The sequence below is a fragment of the Miniopterus schreibersii genome (genome assembly GCF_964146895.1).
Source record: "Miniopterus schreibersii genome assembly, chromosome: 17".
In the NCBI taxonomy this organism is placed as follows: Eukaryota; Metazoa; Chordata; class Mammalia; order Chiroptera; family Miniopteridae; genus Miniopterus; species Miniopterus schreibersii.
Genome location: NC_138117.1, coordinates 1,422,543 through 1,436,004, shown reverse-complemented (window position 1 = coordinate 1,436,004; position 13,462 = coordinate 1,422,543). Strand labels below are relative to the sequence as shown.

Below are 13,462 nucleotides of genomic sequence, written 5' to 3'. Positions count from 1 at the left end.
TTTTAAAGCCAAACCTGCCCAGCCGGGCGTGGCTCAGCGGTTGAGCATTGACCTAGGATCCAGGTGATCAGGGTTCGATTCCCGGTCAGGGCACATGCCCAGGTTGTGGGCTCGATCAGTGACTCTCTTCATCATTGATGTTTCTATCTCTCTTTCTCGCTCTCCTTTCCTCTCTCTGAAATCAATAAAGATATTTTTTAAAAAAAAAAAGCCAAACCTATTTTTTGCAGCAATGTTCACATTTTAAAAACATATAAACATGTCCATGACATTTAGAAAAGTCAACACACAGAATGTTGACTTCTCTAGACACAAAATGTATTGTAATAAAGGGAGATCCTCTGTTTTTCTTTATGATCTCACAGAATGGATCCTGAATCGGCTTCCTGGTAGGTACTCTCAAAACTGTGTGTCAGCCACGCTGTGCGCAGAACACCTCCACGGTGCGAGGATGGCTCAGGGAGGCTGTGGATTCAGCCTGTGGCACCGGCAGACACTGCCAGCCAGGGGACCCTTTGCCAACTGGCACGAGTCACAGTGGATTTTTCCCCCCTTATAATTGCTCATCAACTGGGAGTTCTATTTATTCATTGGCAGCATAAGTTTAATTTCGGTTTATAAGGCCAGCTCTAATACCTCCCGAGTTTTTCATCGATGAAATATTTTGAGATTTTTCATTAGACCAGTGTTTGCAAACACAGCGTTGTTGTCTGATTGTGTTCCTCTTCATTGCACTAATTGTTTATAAAAATTACACTCCGTAAGCTTTTCGAGGAAACAAGTACTTTAATGAGCACACATTTCAAAAATCGAGGATCATTTAGGTGATGGAGAAGTCCTGGCACGAGGAATCTGCCTCCAGTGAATTTAAGCCCATCACCCAGTAATCGTCTTTTCACTAAATCAATCACAAGTAAAATTTAGGAGGGTTAGAATTTTGTTTGTGTCGACTCAAATGTGGTTGAAAGACCTACGAGGGGATGGCAGGAAACTTGCTTGTCTGCCCCACTCCCCACACGGATTAAAGCCCACTGAGGAATTCTCCGGTGACACCCACTGCATGGGAGGGGAGGGGACATGGGCACTGACCCAGGCTCCGGCCGGATACGAAGCAGAAATCTGCCACCACAATGGGAAGAGGGAGGTGCTGAGGAAACGCGACCTCTGGGCACAGGTGGGAAGCATTAGAAAACGCCCGGGCTCCAGGCCTCCGGTCCCCACGAGACAACAGCGGCGGGCGACTGCAGAGCCCCGAAGCCTGTCAGGGGCACATCCAGCCGCTCAACTGCAGACCGACCGGCTCCACGCTGACCTCCCCCTCTGAAGGCGGAAAAGCCAGCAGCTGTGCACGTTTCTACACGCAGGTGTCACTGCCCTCAGTCTCTACTGTTCTTACGCTGACACTGCGTAACGTCCCATCAAGAATTATGGGACATTCACAAAAGGGCAGAAGTATGACCCATGGCAGGAGGGGAACACAGTGGACAAAAGAAGACCAACCAGGAAAAAGCAGACCCCGAGGCAAACCCTAATGTTGAAAATATCAGATAGAGACCCTAATGTAACCATGGTTAATATGTTAAATCATGTCCAAGGTGAAAAAACACGCATGGAAAAACGGGGAATTCAAGGAGAGAGATGGCTAATATCATGAAGAGTTAAAGGAAAGCCTAGAAAATAAAAACACCAAGAAATTAAGAATTGACATAAAGCAAGGACGTCCACACCTACCACCCTACTCGGCATTAGTGTTGGAGGTCATAGTCATTTACAAAACCATTATTTTCTTGCAGTGTAGCCATAAAGATAAACTTGGAACAAAACAAATGAGACTCTCGTTTCACAGACGGCATGGTCATCGGAATAGACAAACCGAAGGGACGTACAAACAAGCTCCTAGAGCTAATAAGCACGCTTAGCGATTTCACAGGACGAGGCCAACAGACAAAAATAAATTACATTTTATATGGTTGTGAGAAGTACCTGGAAATTTATATATGAAAATAATACCATTTAGAGTAGCATAAAAATATGAAATAAGCAAATGTGTGATGAAACATGTACAAGACCAACAAACTGAACACTACAAAATGTTGCTGAGAAACATTAGAAAAGAGCCAAATACATGAACTGTTAGATATTTCAAAACACTACAAAGTGTTAAGACATGGATTCTGCCCAAATTCATCTAGAGATTCAATGCAATCCCACTCAAATCTCAGGCGGCTTTTTTTTCCCCTGCAGAACTTGAGAACATGAGTTCTCTTTCTTTTAGTTTTCTGCTGAATCCACCCCCAACCCCTCCCCACTCCACCTCCAACCCCCAGCTGCCTGCTTTGTCTATGACTCCGTCCCTATTTTGCTTAGTAGTTCAGTTTGTTCATTCAATTCCACACCAGTGAAGTCCTATGGTACATCGTGGGGATGGAGCGGGATGGGTGGAGGCGGTCGGAGGCGTAGAAGGGATAAACGGTGATAGAAAAAAATTAAACTTAATTTAAAAAAATAGAGAACAAAAATTGTATCAAAATCCACTTCCAGTTCCCTGAATGCAAGGAGCCTGGAAATCAGCCCTCTGTCACAACAAATAAAAAGCTGAGCGGACTGGAAAAGGAACAACTCCTCACGGATCCTCCGAGACGGGAGGACACCGCCCCCCAGATTAGGGCGAGAGGTGAATAGGGGGTGTCCCAGCTGAGGGGAGCGGAGATTCAGGAGCGAAGAATTCACCACGGAAATCGGTGCCGGGGTAGGAAAACCTAAACAGTAACCGGCAAATTGCTAGAGGCTCCAGAGGGATAAGTCTAAGAGTTAAAAGCTCCAGGAGGACTCAGTCACTGGGGCCCAGAAAATGCTGTGAGACTCACCTCCAGGCCCTTAGCCACGTCCCCACAGGAACATCGGAGTAAAACCTCTTGCCTGCACCAGGGGCAGGAGCCAGGAACCACTGAAGCACATCAGAGCCGCCTGCTCTTAACAAGGGGCCCCCGGGAGACGCGCTCTCAGAGCCGCACCTGGGTGGGACCATCGGCCCTACCTGCCGGCTGGAAGGGAGAGACCCCAACCTGCCAGCTCCAGACCCCCCCGGGGGAGGGAAATAAATCCCCCAACCCGCCAGCTCCAGACCCCCCCGGGGGAGGGAAATAAATCCCCCAACCCGCCAGCTCTAGACTTCCACGGGGGGAGGAAAATAAATCCCCAAACCTGCCAGCTCAAGCCATCCTGACTCACCTGTGGGAGAAGGCACACGCTCAGTGAAAGACTAACAACAGGACTACGGAGCACACACACACCGCACTGATTCAACAGATGGGTGTTTCTGGTGACTTGGGAGTGAGGAAAAGCTCATGAAGATTCTCAGGGTTCCTTAAGGTTCACAGGGCTCGGGTACTTAGGACCCCACAGTTAAAGCCAAGCCAAGCACAGTACACGTACAGACACAAAAGGGGACATGGATGATTGAGGCAATTACCTCGAGCATTCACGCCTAGTTTGCTGAAATCATCCCAGAAATGTCCAGACGGTAAGTTACAGGCTGTTTGAGTGTAACATGTCTGGAGAGAGGAGTCATCTCAGACCCGACACCCCCGTTCGGCAATGAACTGTTCTTGTTTTGGGGGGGGAAATATTTTTCCAAGTTTTTATCTGACACAGGGCTCCAGAAGGCAGGCCTCTTCCTTGGGGAGGAAATGCTGTAGGTGGCGGACGGCTCTGGTGTTAGACCCGTGGGGTCAGACAGGACCTGGGTTCAGCAACCTGGGGCCTGGGGTTCTGGCTGGGAAAGAATTCAGAGCCAAGACACAAACTGTGAGAGAACATTTATTTGGTAAAATTACAGAGGTGGAAGAGTAATTCCTAGAAGAAATGGGCTTAGGAAACAAGTTGTAAAGGCAAAGGAAGGGGCCTTGGAGCTTGGGAGTGAGGAAGGTCAAGGTGACCTGCCGGGGGGGGGGGGGGGGGGAAGGTCCTGGGCGAGCTCCCAGGAGGGAGAGCGCTGGGTCCTGTCCTAATGGTTTTAAGGGAGGAGATTTTAGGGAAGATCCCAGGGAAAGGTCTCATTATGATAATATTCAGCTGCTTTCCAGGTGTGTCCTTTCAAGGTCCTCATCTCCACTGATTGATGGGTCAGCACCAGGCAAGGGGGTCGTTATCCAGTGCAGCTGGTCCCGAGGGCAGCTGTGGCTGGTTTTGATGTTTTCTGGGCCTGGAGCTCAAATACAACTGAGGCCTAGATGTTCTCTGCAGGGAGGAAAGGTCAGAGGGTCCAAAACATAGGTCCTGTGATATGCTAGGGGAGCAAAGGCCACCCTGGGGGCGAGGTCCCAGCCTACACTTGTCCTTTTTAGGCACCTGGGCCTTTCCACCCTGGTGACCTTCTGTACCTGGCCCTTCATCCTTGCTCTGCTCCTGTCTAACTGCCTATCACAGAAACACTATGGACATTTGCTGTTGGAGCTGGAATCTATGGGCAGGATCTGAGTCACAGGGCAAGGGTACCCTGATCTGTCACTTGATCACGGGAAAAAATTTGAAATTTTCTGAAAAATGTCCGTCCAGGTACTGACTTCTCTACTGTTATCCCAGCTCCCTACCACCCTTCCTTTGCTTTCAAGTGAGTTCACTAAGTAAGTACCTAAGGACGTCAGAACACATTTTATAATAAAATTTTTAAATGTTTATAAGAGTTTGAGATCCTTAGAAAAGGTGGAAAACTCTTTCCCTCCTACCCCACCCGGCTTCCCCTGGGGTAACATCTTACACGACCAGCATACCTTTGGCATGTTACAATTAACTCAACTCAGATATCAGATTTTCCGCTAAGCTTCTTCAGTCCGTCCCAGGATCCCCTCCAGGGCACCACATGACATTAACACACAAGTCCCTTCACTCTCCTCTGGGCTGTGACAGTCCTCAGATTGTCCTTGATCTTCGTGACCTTGACAGTTTTTTGAATACCAGTAAGGTGTCGTGTACCAGGCTCTCAACTTGGATTTGTCTGACGCTTCTCTCGAGGTAAGGCTGGGTCAACGTTTGTTAAGAAGACTGTCACAGGAGTGAGGGTTCTGCCCATGACGTAACAAGGGTGTATGTCATCGACGTGCCTTATCACCGATGGAGGCAGCCTTGGTCGCCTGGCCAAGGTCACGTCCGCCAGGCTTCCCACTCTAAGTTTAATTTCCTGTCTTCACAGGCCGCTCCTCAGAAGCAAACCATTAAGCGCAGCCAACACTCGGGGCTGGGGAGGGAGGCAGGACGCATTTGAGAGGGCGTAATTGTCCTTAATTACAAAGAAATCTGGAGTCTGAGTCTTCTGCTGGATACAAAATCTGTAATGTAGCTGAATCATATTTTGACAGGAAAACAGAGCCATTCCATGTACATATTCGTATTGTTAAAATTCAGACACTTTTGCCTTCTTTCTGGCTGATCCTGTGTGTGTGCACGTGTGTGTGTGTGCGCTTGTGTTTCTACACACACAAAATTAGGGTAAATATTTCAGTTATAAATGTTTTATATTTAAAGGAAGTAGCACCTAGCATAGGACAGTAATTGGGCAGTGCATCGTGGATTTGGGGCTAAGTGTACTTATAAATAACTTATCCCAATATTTAAAATAAGCCTTTATTTTTACGACATTAAGTGTCATTACTTAATATCCATTCTTTGTAGAAAAACAATGGAAAATAAAATAATTATGAGGAAAAATTTGAATGGCCCACTATCTAACTGCATTTGTAATTGCCTGGTCATCAACTCTATGTGCTTATAAATTTTTCTATTCAAAACACCTTTCAGAAGGGTTTTACCAATTTACAATTCTCCTGCCATTCAGTGTGGGGACTTTTCTTTAAAAGGTGCTATAAAAATCAGTATTCTGTAAACACCACAGGCCAACTTGCCATAAATAATTGGAGGGGTATTCTCGAGCTCACACATGCATAAACCACGCTGCATATATTGGCCAGAGAACTGCCTCTTGCAAGGTGATTTTTCTTGGAACCCCTGACCCACCAGTTGGATGATGTGAGGCAACAATGACAATACTGCCCACGAACGTCACGGTGAGATGGATGGTCACTGAAAAGGTAACTATTAAAATGGAACACTCAGGAGCACCGTGAAGACTCGGGTCAACTTCGGGGCAGAATGAGATTTTTCTATAACTGAAGATAATAACATTTACATACAGGCGGCAAATATATGTGCATTTGTTGAGCCCTGGCCACAGGACAGTCCCTCCTCTGGCATTTGAATTGTAAGGAAAATCGCCTGCCCTCTGGGGGGCACCGTAGAGCATATTGTCTAACAGGCACCCCCAGGACTCCCTAATCTCTAGGCAACTGAGCCTTTCATTGACTTGCTCCTTACTGCTGACGAGCTCAGATTATGTGAAATGACTTGTACTTGGAGGTTTGGGTCTAACAGAAATGCAATTTTTTTTTCTGATAGAAACAGAATCCCAGGTTTATTACTGCCTCGCCCTGGGTTACGTTAACCAGTCTTGTTTCTAAGCTGTCAGGGCCCCGTGTCCTCAGTTTCTCAAATGTGTCTGACCGCTGACGGGAACCACAACGACGGTGAGAAGTGACCCAGGAGGGGGCCGGTGTTCAGTGTCCACAGCTGGCGGACTGGTTTGAACAACACGGGGTCTCATGAGCAGGATCCGCACTTTGCCACAACCGGGAAGACGCGCCCAAGAGCAGACGGCTCGGCCAGGCCTGGGGACCCCGCCTGCAGGCCTCCTGCCCGTCTTTTCTTCCCGGCCAGGCTCTGTTCCACTTGCTTTCTCCTCGGTTTCTCCTCCAGCTGAGAAACTGCCACCAGCCCTAAGGTCCTCTTACCGTAGCCTTGGGGCCCGGCCTCCCCTCGTCCCCCCCACAACTCAGGGCAGACACACTTTCTCAGGGAGCCTCACTTCGCACCCGCTCGGCGCCTTCTCTGCCCATCCTGACACACCAGCAGAGGGAAATCAAACTTCTTTTTAAATTTATTGGCTTGAGAGAGAGGACGGGGGAAAGAAAGAAAACCCACTGATTCATTGTCCCACTTATCCAGGCATCATTGGTTGATTCTTCCACGTGCCCCGACTGGGGATCGAACCCTCAACCGTGGCATATGGGGACGGCACTCTAACCAAATGAGTCCCGGCCAGGGCGAGTGAAGAAAAAATGTAAAGGGCCTGAGAAGGGCCCACCTTTAATACGCGGCGGTGGTTACCGCTGACGCTTAAGATTTAAAATCTTCTCCGTCACCTGCATTCAGCAAAAACAAAACCATGCGGGGTCTCTGGTAACCGCTCTTACCATTAGAACTGTACTTTCCCGCATCTGTTACGTATGTTTCAGAGAACATCCTTTGAGTGGCTACTTACTGTTTGCCGTTTATGTTGTCGCCAATTTTCTTTCCTATTCAAAGATCCCTATGTGTTCCTCCTTTTAGTCAAATATTTGATAATATTTCTTTGAAAAAAATTCCTGGAAAATAAATTTTGGGGCCAAAGCACATGAATATTTATTTGTAAGGCTGTTAATATATTTTACCAACAGTCCCTCTGAGGCGTCTATTGACTGATTTTTTACCAAAACGTTTTCCCATCTTTGATTTCTTGGATCCTTATTTATAGAAATCATTAGCGTGGCCCTAGCCTGGCAAAGTCCATTTTTCAGTTTATAGCAGGTGTTTCAGGCAGCTCCTAGTCTAGATGACAGGTGATAATTGCTCACTTTTTATTTAATTGATACTTAATGTAAAAGAGCCTGAATCCATTAGACTGGGCAGGTTACCTGGTTCGTTAGGGACTATCCGTGCTCTTTAGCTTTCTCCCTGCCTTCTTTAGATGTATTTTCTTTTTCTTCTTTTTTCTGGAACTAACCTTAAACCACTGTTTCAGACTCCGCAGTAGGTCCTGCGATTCAGAGACTTAGGATTTCTGTTTTCAAGTATTGGACGGTAACCACTGAGTCCAGGTCACATAACCATGGAAAATTCTGCCAGAGCAGGAATCTGGGAGGTGCCAATGTGAGCTGGGCAGGACCGAGTCTCCTCCCGATGCATCGGCTTCTCTCTCAAGTCTGATTTACTGGCGACTCTCGTGCGGCGTCTCCTGGGAAGCACTCCTTCTGTTTCCCTCGGAGAAACTGGGCCCAGAAAAAGAAAATCCACCTAATAGAGCTGGAGCGGAAACGACAGGCACAACCAAGGCGTTTCGGGAGGTCATGGGTACTGTTGAGTAGAAATCTCAGTTCAGTAAGCGGCAGGCGTCTGCTCCGGCCGTGGGTCTCATCTCAGCTGTGCTGACACTCACCCCAGCCGAGCAGACACCAGGACAAGGGTCTCGGCGCCGCGGGCATCGGAAGAGGTAAAACCTGGGGGACTGAGAAACGACTAACCGGTGTGTGGAGCATGCTCGCGGCGAACGCCCACCTCTTGAAAAAGATGCAACTCAGGTGCAGCCCAGGGAACCGCACCAACATCCCCGTGGAGGTTCCAGGCGCAACGTGACCGCGAACGAAAGCCGATGCTGAGAGTCCCAAGGAAATTTAACAGGAGGTCTGACTGCTCGAGGTCAGCCTCCCAGCCAAAAACCCCACAGGAAGGAAGGCCCTCGGTCGGAAGGAACAGTCAGTGAGGACCAGCCTCTCCTCCCGGGAGAAAGGGCCTCCTGCCCCCCGGCAGCCCTCACACGGTCACCGGGTCCCCGCGCTGACTCGGAGGGGTTCAGAGTCAGGGCACTCGAGTCACAAGGGGATGTACCGGGGAGCTTATTTTAATGGCAGGTGGAATTTTCACAGCTTTGTAAATTACTTTAGTTCTGTATTTATGGAAGCGTCAGGGCTTGAAGGGGTCGGTGGTATCGTCGCTCATCCTTTACTGCATTTACGGGGGAATCCCGCGTCAGGCTGGCGGGAGTGAATCGGCGGGTCCCAAAGCCTCTCGGGCTGCAGCGCTCGGCAGTCGGCTCTGAGCCGAAACATCAGCGACGGGCTCGGGCTCGGGCTCACACGCACGCGCACGCCAACCCTCAGAGGCATCCGCTGGTTTATTTTTACACGAAACTCAGTCATGCCTCCAACACCTGCTTTCTCCTGGGCATCCACAAATTCTGAAAAACCTAAAGATCTTTAAAAAGGAAAGTGCTGGCTAACCAAAGGTGAAGCCAGGCCTCTCTGCAAAGGCCTCCATTCCCTCTGCCCGCCATCCGTCGCTCCCTTGCTCAAAGCGTGGGCTACGACCAGCCAGAGACACAAATTACAAACACCTCCGCCCCCCCCGGACAGCTCCTCTCTCCAACAAAGTGTAAAAATTATGTTGAAAAGCAGAAAAGCTGAAGTTGCCTATCAAAGGGAACGTACAGGGAAGGAGGCATGCTCGACGGTCAGGCGATGAAACGCTTCCTCTTTCATAGGGTGGCAGCTCGTGTTTGAAACTGAGATCTTAAGAACAAATACCCGTAGGACCGTGGATTGTAGAAAAACCGTAAAGATCCCATCAAACATATTCCAGCAAGCAGCAAATGAACCTCACTTGCCACCATAAATCATTAATCTTAAATCACCGGCCAATTCCTCAGTCGGCTCCCTGGCGTGGAAACGCGAAGACACTCCAAGGAGGGCTCTCGTGGCCTGGCAGGCACGGCTGGCCGGCGTGTTTAATCACTGTTTATGCGTCGGCAGGGTCCAGGCGTTTGCGTGGAATGAACAGGCCGCTGTCTCCCTGTCCAGATGGCTGCAGGCGCCAGGCCTGGAGCACGTTCGGCGGGTCCAGGGCAGGCTCAGTCTGTGTCTGCACCACGCCAATCGTGAAAAACCGTGCGAACCGCAGCACCTCGAGAGTCCCGCATTACGGAAATAAATGCAGGGCCAGGTCGGGTATTTTGAAAAACATTTACGTGTGACTTTATCATCAGAAAATTCACAGAAGTGGTGAAGTACCATCAGGGCCTTTGTTTAATACGATGTTCTTTTCTTTTTAAAGATCAGTGGGCCCCCGTGTTTTGCATCACAGTGTCGCTTGCACGGCTCAGATGTGGCTTTGCTTCAGTTAAAGGAATCGCCTGCCGTTCTGTACCGTGAAATAACTAACCCTGTTCTTCTACCAGGCGTACGTGAGGACGCTCTGTGAGTTTAGGTCCCACACAGGACCTTTACGGTGCTGTCAACACCAATCAAGGGCATATCCTTCATTTCACTCGGAGCACAGCCCTTACTCAGACGCAGCAAGGTCGTCTCAAACCCAAACACGCAATCCCTGACGTCCAGGCCAGGTGGGGAGGGAGGGGGACCACTCCTTTTACTGCAGAATGAACTTGAATGGAAGTTAAATAAAGGAAACTGAAAATCTTGCTGATTCTGATGCAAAAGTAAGAATATGGCTTCTTCGGCTGGTGGGAGGGGAACTGCCAAACTAGAACCTGAACCTCGTCGCTGAAGGAACAAGCCACACCCTGGCTCCAACATAAATAATTGTTGCACCTGTGCTACCTCCTGGCAGGACCCACGCTTTCTGCTCTCCTGCTGGTACTTTTTTTAAAAAATAAGTCTTTACTGACTTTAGAGAGAGGAAGGGAGAGGGAGAGAGAGAGAGAAACATCAATGATGAGAGTCATTGATCGGTTGCCTCCCGCACGCGCCCTACTGGGGATCGAGCCTGCAACCCGGGCCTGTGCCCTGACCGGGAATCGAACCTTGATCTCCAGGCTCATGGGTCAGCACTCAACCACTGAGCCACGCTGGCCGGGCTCCTCTGCTAGTATTTTTAAATAAAATGGGGCATGATATGACCCCTGGGAGCTTTAGTTTAGAGCTAGCGCTCACACTGTCGTAGGGTAACAGTCATCTATTTGTTCCTGGAGGAATTTGGAACAGAGTTTGCATTGAAAATTTTAGGTGATGTTTGCAGTGTTGGCCATATTATTGCTTGAATTTTTGAAACTAATCAACCGTATCCAGCTGGCACGCTCTCTGGCGATACCGAGTGCTCCTTACGGATATTTGCTGAGTGAGGAAATGCAGGCTGGAGAGGTTCCAGCAGCCGAGGCATTTACACCGGCATTAGGTACCCGGCCGGCAGAGCTCTGTAAGGTGCCAATGAAAAGGTGCCAGATGTGCGCACGCCCACCTGGCTGTGCCGAGTCACCTGTGAGCTCGTCTTCTTTGCTCCCTGAAGAAGTGCTTGAAGGGGCATCTTACTTACGATAAAGCCAGGCAAGTGTGCACCTGCTGTCCCGAGGCAGACGCAGAGGACTGGGCGTGTGTCTCTAGGGTTCCTCCCCCCATTGCCCCTCGGCGAGACGCATTTCTGCGCTTGGAGGAAAAGGGGGCAGTTTTGCATGGACTCCTGGGAGAAAGGAGATAAGGAGCCTCCCTTTCCCCTTTGAAGTTCAAAGATTTCAGAACCTCTCTGAAGCCCTGCCGCCTGTTCTCAGTCCGGAGGGCACAGGCCCCACGGAGAACGCCTTAAACTCCTTATCACGGCCGGGAGGTAAAGGGATCCCCAGGTCCCACGTCGCCTTCTTCCCAGGGTTTCCCCATCGCAGGCCACCGAGGCCTTTGCTCTCGACAAGTATCTTGCAAGATACACAGCTGACCTCAGCGCCCTGTACTGATTCTCCCGGGATAATCGCTTCTTAGGGGGAAGGAGATCTTGAGGGAGATCTTGCAGCTGAAGAGATTCATCCGGGAAATCCAGGGAGGTCAGTCTCTGTAAGGTGAGCAGTTCATCTCGCCACCGACGGCGTCTCCCGGGCGGGCGGAGCTCAGGCTGGGGGGTTCTCAGCCGCCCTGATTTATCTCCGCTGCCTGTAGGTTACGAGAAATTGTTCTACCGGAGGCCACCTCGGCTTTCTTATTACAGAGGGGATCTCATTTTACACCTTCCCGAGCTAACCTACAGTTGAGATGTGAAAAGCATGCGTGAGGACGAGCTTGGGGAGCGCCGCAAAGATCCACGGCTAGAGGAGCGCCTGGAGGGCCTCAGCCCGAGACGCCCAGGTTCACGTGCGCACGGACCCGCCACTGGTGAAATCGAGAGACCGTCCTGAGAAGAGGGGGCAGAGAGCCGGGAGGGGAGGGGGAGGCGAGTGCGCATTTTTGGACCTTGGGCTGATGTCATCTCCTCTTCGCATCAATTCGGAGGTGTCACCACCCTTAATCCCTTCCTTCCTAGGGGCTGTCCTTGGTTTCGGTGACCTTGGCAACCTTGGGAGTTGGTCGGATGTAGTAGTTGGTCGGATGTAGTACAGAATGACCCCACCTGAGGTTTTTCCCATGGCTGGACCGTACGGAGGGCCACCCCCGCCCCATCGCGAGGCTGCCTGCCGTCAATGCGCGCGAGCGTGTGTGTGTGTGTGTGTGTGTGTGTGTGTGAACTTAGCTTTGGTTATTTTATATCACAAACATCTAAAATCCAGAAACTACCCTCAGCAGCACAACAGCTCTCATTTAAAGGACCATAAAAAAAAACAAAACAAAAAACTAAAAAAAACACCTGGTTTTCTGTATCATTGTTTTATAATGTCCTTATGGCCACACCTTGAGCATGAGGCATCTTACATGGTGTCGGCATAACTTAAGCCCTTGATTTCACCATTTATTTATCCGGCCAATTATCCGGGTCCTAAGGCAAATACTATTGAAGATACGAACTGTAAACACGGCCTGTTCAAATATAGAAATTCTGTTTGACATGACCACCTAGACACAATGCCTAGCAAAGGAGCTACGAATCTGTGATTTTTCTGTTATACTTCAACATTTGACGTCTGACTAAAAAGATTTTTTGTAAGACAGTTTTATTATTTCTTCTTAAAGCAGGAAATTTTATAATTATCCTTTATATCCAGATATTTCGCCTTAAATATGTTGACAATTCACTCTGCTGAGCAGTTATAGTCCGACATCTATACCTTCTCAACGTCACTATCGTTACTGTTTGAAAGAAGTCAATCTTTCCTTAGCTTGTGTGTGTGTGTGTGTATTAAATTCCCAGTTTAAAAAGTGATTCATGAAACCCGTGGACTTCAGTTGGCTTTATAGTGTTACCTGCGGGTTGCATTTAAACTACGGGCATCATTATAAACTCAAAGCGCAGGCCGCCTGTCTGGAGAGACGCGGACACGGCAGCAGAGAGGAAGGAGCCCGCGGATGGCAACGCCCTTCACCAGCAACGCCCTGCTAGCCCTGCTCAGGAATTCGGCGGGAGCAACGCAATGCTTAAAACTCTTAAAACCAAACACAGAAACCTTAACCATATCATCACTTTAAACTTATAGGAAAAATATCTTTAATTTTTCTAATAACCATAACAGAAATGCTCTGTCATTTTTTTAACTTTTGTAAATAATCACGCTCACCAATTTTTATGGATAGTTACCTTCCGATTACCCTGGGTAAGGGACAGTTAATATAAAACACAGAAGTAATAAGCTGAGAACGTTCAGATACCCACTTTTATTCCCTTTATT

The 13,462-nt window shown here is 48.9% G+C and overlaps 1 long non-coding RNA gene across 10 annotated transcripts in view; it reads right to left on the bottom strand.

Annotated features, from left to right (window-relative positions):
* LOC308547241 overlaps positions 1-13,462 on the bottom strand; it is a 334,174-nt gene that overhangs the window by 311,291 nt on the left and 9,421 nt on the right. The gene's annotated exons all lie outside the window — the stretch shown is intronic.